Raw genomic sequence first — 7,500 nt, 5'->3', positions numbered from 1 at the left:
GTCAACTAGAATGTGGCGGACTATTGCAGTTTTTCTGCTGATCTCGATAAAACTTACGGGATGAAACAAAAGTGAAATACTTCTAAATGCACCTCTTTGTGCTGACGCCTTAGTGAATTTAGTCTTAAGGTGGCTCAAACCAGTTTCTATACTTTCAAGAGACCTTCTTATTAGAAGGATTAACACTACAACACTTTATTACGTAACAGCAATGTTGTGGTAGCATTTGAAACATCAATTATTGCTGAACAAGATTCAGTCATTTTTGTGACGACGGTAACAGTTTACCATTGCAATAGGAAAGGCTTGCAAAAACACCTCATATTTTGGCCTTAGTTGCTCATATCTGAAAAGCGAACTCGATGACCCCAATTTTTTATTGCATAAAAGTAATCAGTAGGCAAAGATGAAATTCTGTGCAGCGGATTTATCGATTCAGGGCTACTTTAAATTTTCAATTATTTAAGGTGGCTCTGAACTACGAGGCGCTAAATTAGATTACTCCTTTGACGCCAGATTTCGCTGAAAGGTCGGTTATACTTCAGAAGAAACCGCCTGAAATATTAACTCCCCTTGGTCTCGCATTAATTGTCAACACCTCCGTCAATCCCACCCAAATAAAATATCTTGATGACAAATCTTATTTCCAACAATTCGACCAAAATATAAATAATCTAATATCTTTCATTGTTCAAGATGGGGTAGTTTCCGGTTTTTCCGATACAATTAATGTTGGGAGTCCAGCAAGCGGCTATTTCGTTCACAGAGATCATTGGCAGAGATTGAGGAAGTGGCCGAAAATTTCTTTGCTTGAGCTAAACAATCGCCTGAGTTGATTATTGAGGAATAGCATCAAATGAAGATACCCGTGCAGAGGGCGTTACAATAGCTCTTAAATTGGCGAGGGCGCGAGATTCGAAGCTTACGCCGCAATCGGAGTTAGTCTTCGCAGTGGAGATGTTGTTTCAAGTTTTCAGCGATCGCCTCGATCTTGGAAAGGGGTGGTAAATATTGAACAAGGAATTACATGTCTCTCCCGTTTTGGAAATACTAGGACAATTCGTTTTTTCGACTCTTTCCTGACGAAGTAAAAAGATCCCTTTCTGTGAACTGAACGATGGCAGCGGAAGTCCTCTCGATCCAGCACTGCTTGGTGTCAAGTACAAAAAAATGCGACGTCTTAGTTGCTTTGACTCTTGATCTTTGTAGCCTGCGTGGCAGGCCGTAGAAGGTGAATGAAACATCTTCTAGATGCAAAACAAACTTGTGAGCACACGAACCTAAAATCTCGCAAAGGAAAAACATGACGAACGCAAAACCGAATGAAAGGATCCGAAATAAGAAATGTTTACACCTCAGTGATATTGGGATACGCTGACTGAAACGCTAAAGTGTTGAAAAATCCGCGTTACTTCTATCTTTGTGAATTGGTGTTGTAGCCATTGAGCTATTGGGTAATTAAATCCGGATTTCTAACATGCGGTGGGGCAAACAAAGCGATGGGAGCTAAGTTGGGGTTCAGTCAGTTCAGTGAGAAACTTTTAATGTCGTTCGCAGATTAAGAAACTCAAGCCCTTGTTGTGAGTGAAAACTCAATTGCAATAGCATCTAAAAAGTGAAAATGTTGGATTCAGCCGTCTTCTGGAAATGTTACGAATAAGATAGTTCATCAAAATCTTGCATGTTGACATGATGAAATCGTCAGTACAGAACTCCCGGCAGCGGTATGTTGGAAATAGCCGAAATTTATTTTCTTTGAGCTGTTTTTTGCACGAGCATCATCCGCGGATGTCAATTTTTTTATTGTTTCACGGTCTTCATGTTAGCAACCTAGGGGGAGGTCACCGCATTATTCACAACACTGTTAATTTCGAAACTTTGCAGCTGGTTGCCAGTACATGTAGCTGGTAAAAGGAGTGCTCAATTTTACTTAATTAGCGACATTAATTACAAGAATGGTTTTCGCCAGTTTTCTCTCTCGCTGCGGAAGTGTTTCACTCTCCCTTGGCCCACTGGTTTCACTGCATTTCGTAGATTCACGTTATTTTCGATCCGACAACCTGTACCAAATCAAACCACTACTTTTGCTCGGTGACCTATTGATTTTATTTGTAAACACTAAGTGAGGTTCACCAATACGTTATCCGTTGTCATGAGCTCTCTAGACTTCACCTTTACTTCTTTAATTTTGTTCCGTACTTAGCAAATTTGAACATAGTCTCAGTCTCCAGCCATGGGTGTCTTAGTGCGCCCGCGATCCTTCCCACCACCGCAAGTCTTTTGACACGGATTGTAGCTATCTTAATTGTCTGTTAGCCCCCTCGGGTCTTAAAGGATTAACAACTGTTTTCACAATTAATAACTTCTGGTTCAATTACAGATTAATCTTTCTGGTAAAAGTTTACCCATGGTTGTAGTTCACTTTAACTGGACAATTTGTGTTAACTGTTGTGCATCCCACGGATACGCCCTTATAGGCGTCTTGTGTTAAAAGCGTAATTTAGACACTCGGCAACATGGAAGCAAAAAATAGCAAACACAAAGAAGGCGTTGCTTGGTTCGTTTGTATAATATCACTTTTAACAAAATCTAATAATAATCTCATACAAAATTATTAAAATGCAGATGAAAAATAATGATCGAATGAAAACATGTCCGGGAGAAATTACAATTATCGGAAAAAATTTTCAAAACTAAAAAAATAACTACGTAGAAGAAGAGATTTGTTGAATGTAAAAAAATTAAAAACCATCTTGGTTGAAAGTTTACAAGTGCGACGACGTTTCGACGTTCGCTTAACTTCATTATGAAGTCAATAATAAGTGAAATGAGAACGAATATAAATGTAAAAGAATTCCTAGGAGACACGAATAACAAAGTGAAAATATGCAAATAACATAGTATTCGCTCGCAGAGTCACGTTAAAAGTTTGGCGCGAATTCTTTATAGTTAAATTGTTCAACAAATCTCTTCTTCTACGTAGTTTAAAACGCGATAACCAACTGCATCTTTTCAGGCGACTTGAAAAATGCAGCATTCGTCACACAAAGTGCTAGGGAGCAATCGAATTTTCACGTCTCTGCCAGAACTTTAACCTCACTCTGACCTTTGCGAAGTTGGATGAAACCAAGTTGCGAAAATGGAAGAAACCTGCTGAAAATTTCCAGAAACAAGCTATCAGCGAAGAGTTGAAATCAAAGCTGGTCCAGCTCAAGACATTAAAAGAAGAACTTCCCAACATCCATGATGAAATTCGCTCCAATTGATCAACCATCCGCCGCATTGCCATAATGCGGATATTGCCATCACTACGAAAGAGTCAGTTTCAATCCCTGATGAAGACTCGTGCTCAAAAATTGTCTCGCTTGATCTACAAAAAAGTAGACGTCGACAAACATATTAACAACTTATCATCCTACCACCTATCATTCTTCGAGAAACTTGTCCTTTGCAGAGGACCACATTAATACAATTTGCAATACCTCAACAAACACCTCCTCGAGAGATTCAAGCAAGCTTCGAAAAAGCTTATTAGAAATTGGAACCACTGCTTCCATCAGACTCCAAGAAAGACCTTGCCTGTACCACCTTGAGATCCATTGCTTTAAATTACATCGCAAGACGCAGTCCAACACCTGTCCACCTAAAGCCCTGTTGCAGGCCATCAACAATCTCAAACCCCGCGATGGCATAGTCATCACCAAACCTGACAAAGGTTCCGGCGTTGTTGTAATGGGTAAGGCCGATTACGTACGGCTACTGTGCGACGCTTCTGTTCGTGATTCCACCAAATTTACCCAATGCAGCACTGAGCGTCAAAAAGCGCGTGGGAGACCATTTAAGTATTATCATACCTTGCTAGAAAAAGAGAATTAAATTAACTCAACATGAAAGTACACAGCATCTTGCCTAAATCACTCGCTGATGCACTCTGCCCAAAAGACTCCAGACTTGCCCACCTGTATAGGTTACCCAAGACACACAAGCCTGAACTGTCTATGAGACCAATATTATCCGCAACTGGAACCTACAGCTACCCTCTAGCAAAATGGCTGGAAGAGAAATTAAAGCCTCTGTCAACTAATTCGTACACCATCATCGATATCTTCCAATTCTCCCAAGATATCAGAAACATCTCTATTGATGTTGATCACATACTGGTATCCTACGATGTAACCGCTCTGTTCACCAATGTTCCTCAGTGCTCACGAAACCATCGCAATACTTGTGGAGAAACCTTTCAGTGACAACTGGTTCATGACACTTACGACCTAAACCTCACCAAAGACCAGCTTAGAGAATTGCTTGAGCTTGCAACTACAAACCAAGTTTTTCAACTGAATGGCACGCTTTACGAGCAGGTAGAAGGCGTGGCTATGGGTTCTGCCCTGGGGCCCTTAATGGTCAACACGTTCATGTGCTCTATAGAGGAAAAACTGGAAGAGAAAAACGAGCTCCCCTCTTTCTATAAGCGCTACGTGGACGACAACTTGACCATAATGGCTGACCTCAACGAAGCTAACATTTTCCTCGACAAATTGAACTCTTGCCACAGAAACTTGAAATTCACCATCGAGATACTATTTGTCTTAATGCCAGCAAAAAGGATAGTATTCTGTTTAGCGGCTATCCTTTTTGTTGGCATTAACATCACTAAAAGGGGCAACTGGCTCGAAACATCAGTCTACAGAAAGTCCACAAATACTGGATTACTCCTGCACTACCACAGCCATGTGGACAGACGTTACAAAGATTGCTTACTCACCACTATGATCCATCGTGCATATCAGCTATCATCTACTCCTACTGCGTTTTCTGCTGAATGTAACAAGCTCCGCTCTATTTTCCTCAACCTCTACTACCCAATTAATTTGATCAATTCAGCGATCAATAAGTTTTTGCGTAATATCGACATCATCGATGCAGCCAAGAATACAAGAGATGACAGCTCTAACATCATGGTTCCACTTCCTTTTAAGAATCAACAATCAGCTAACTCTGTATGTCAAGAAGCAAATGCAGATTTTGAGCGCCGACATTGGTGTCCAAATTAAACCAATCTTTTAGTCTAAGAAGATTGGCCAAATCCTCGCTCTAAAAGAAAAGCCCCCTATTGTCGACAATCAATGCGTGGTTTACAAATTTGAATGTGGCTGTGCGACGCAGATTATGTCGGGAGCACCGGCCGACGTTTACACCAGCGTATTAACGAGCACAAATACTCTGCAATCTAGAGGCATCTTGAGCAACACCGTCTATTGAAGACTGATTTGGTTGACAAGAAATTTTCTGTTCTAAATAAATGTAGATCAAGGTTTGATTGTCTAATTTTTGAGATGTTATTCATTGAACCCTGAGTTAAATACTCAGTGAGACTCTATTCGCGCCAAACTCTTTTACGTGACTCTGCTGGCGAATGCTTTGTTATTTGCATATTCTCACTGTGTTATTCGTCTCTCCTAGGGATTCTTTTACATTTCTATTCGTTCTCATTTCACTCATTACTGACTTGATAATGACGTTAAGCGAACGTCGAAACGTCGTCGCATTTTTAAACTTTTAACCAAGAAGGTTTTTAATTTTTTGCACTTTTCAACTTTATCGCAATTCTTTATAGTTAAATTGTTAAAAAAAGATAACTATTAAAAAAATAAAGCTGTTCACTGATTTCCTCAAAGGGACAATATTTTGGTAGGTTCAAGTCTTCATGAGAAAGAAAATCGTCTTCGTCGACGTATTAAACGGCATCAAGTTTTAGATAACGATGTGGTACTTCAGACAGAGCTGTGAAATCTTGGCGCGGCCAGCTATTTCCTTAGTTCCTTCTGTTTTTCGATGTTTGGTATTTAACATGGCATTAACCTGTGAGAAGGAAAGAGGATTCAAAAGTCATCAGTGTGTTTTTTGTTTTGTTTTGTTTTTTGGAGTTATATTGATTGTCTCGGATTTTTTAATCACATTAACTTCCAGTAACCAGGTACTTACAAATTGGCCTCGGTAACCGTGGCCAGAATTTCTCTAGTTACATATCAAGATTAAAAAACGGCTTCTCTGAACTGATAAAACAGTTCCTACCGCTCAATACGCTGCCGTCAATACATATTGAGTACATTAAACTTAATAGTTTTTAAACATAGTTAAAAACCTTTTACTTTTTATACGTAAAGTGTTTATGAAACTTGTAAATCCATGAGAGTGTTTGGCGCCTCGCTTGCTGAATTATCTTTATTAATCATCAAATCTAACCGTCTTCTGGATTCCGTAGCACCCTAAAAACTGTATCTGAAGGTCATGGAAGCCTACACTCTTTTTTATCGAGAGGGACCAATTTTGCGGTCGAATTTGTAAGATTGAAACCAGATGTTTTGCTGCTAACCTGTTCTTGAGTATGAAATTTAGTTATGAGTGATCATGAAAGAAGTGAGTTTCAAATGAGACGAATTCTTAATTTATTTATATGTGTTATACGCCATTTCTATAAGTTCATGCACCGTCATAAGTGTCTGAATTAGAAGGACGAACGTGTTTAAGCCAATTCTGACCAATTAACTCGACCACTAAATCGAATCAAACGTCGAACTTTCAAGCGCTTTATTCTTGTGTTCCGTTTTGCAACTGATTTGTCTGGTTATTGAGCATACGAGAAAGAATGTGAAATAATTTCTAAAACGCAAACCTTGGTGGTACAAGTTTCAGGTTTTCAACATGGTCCCAGATGGTGTTGTGGAAGAACCTATGTTGACGGATCCAAGGGAAGTGGCCGCCCTTGTAGCCACTGCGGTCTTTTCGAGATTTTTCAAGGAGCTAAACAACAACAAAAAAATGAAGATATTGCACTGAGTTTCTATCAATCGATGGTTTTTGTGGAAGCGACAGAGGGGATTTTTTATTAGTTTAAGACAAAAATTGACCCACTTAGTGATTGCACTCAAACTGGAACATAGCCAACTTTGGCCGCGACCCTGTTCTCAGGTTACCTAGGTGGAAAGGGGAAGAAAGACCCTACCAGGGCACCTGGTTCCTAATTTTGTATCATTTTCCTATTTCCTCTTCTGCTGCCAAAAGGCACAGTTATGTTACAGACTGCCCTTTCTTCACGAGGTGGAGAGCACCTGACCGTTCCATGTCATTTATCAGGAAAGTTAACCCGTACATGAAGGCACAGCTCTGCTGCATGGAGAGACAGATCACCGCTTGACACACAACTTTCGAGACTCAATGGATCTTGGTGAACAATGTTGAAGTGAAGATCTTCCATCTGTTCTCCAGTCTCAAATGGATACTAAAAAAATACAAGTTTTTAAATTAGAACAGCTTGTTTGTATATTGTACCATTGCTGACCGAAGTGGAGTAACCCCTGACTACTTTCAACGACATTTTCGGAGATGTGTCGGATATGGTTGGATAGTTCGCCCTGCTGTTCGGTGTGGAATATACCTTTACAATTATTGGTCTCTAGTCATACTACGCAAGCTCAATAACTCACTGAATAACGGACG

This window comes from Montipora foliosa, chromosome 2 (assembly GCF_036669935.1).
Source record: "Montipora foliosa isolate CH-2021 chromosome 2, ASM3666993v2, whole genome shotgun sequence".
In the NCBI taxonomy this organism is placed as follows: domain Eukaryota; kingdom Metazoa; phylum Cnidaria; class Anthozoa; order Scleractinia; family Acroporidae; genus Montipora; species Montipora foliosa.
This window is presented reverse-complemented; position numbering follows the sequence as displayed.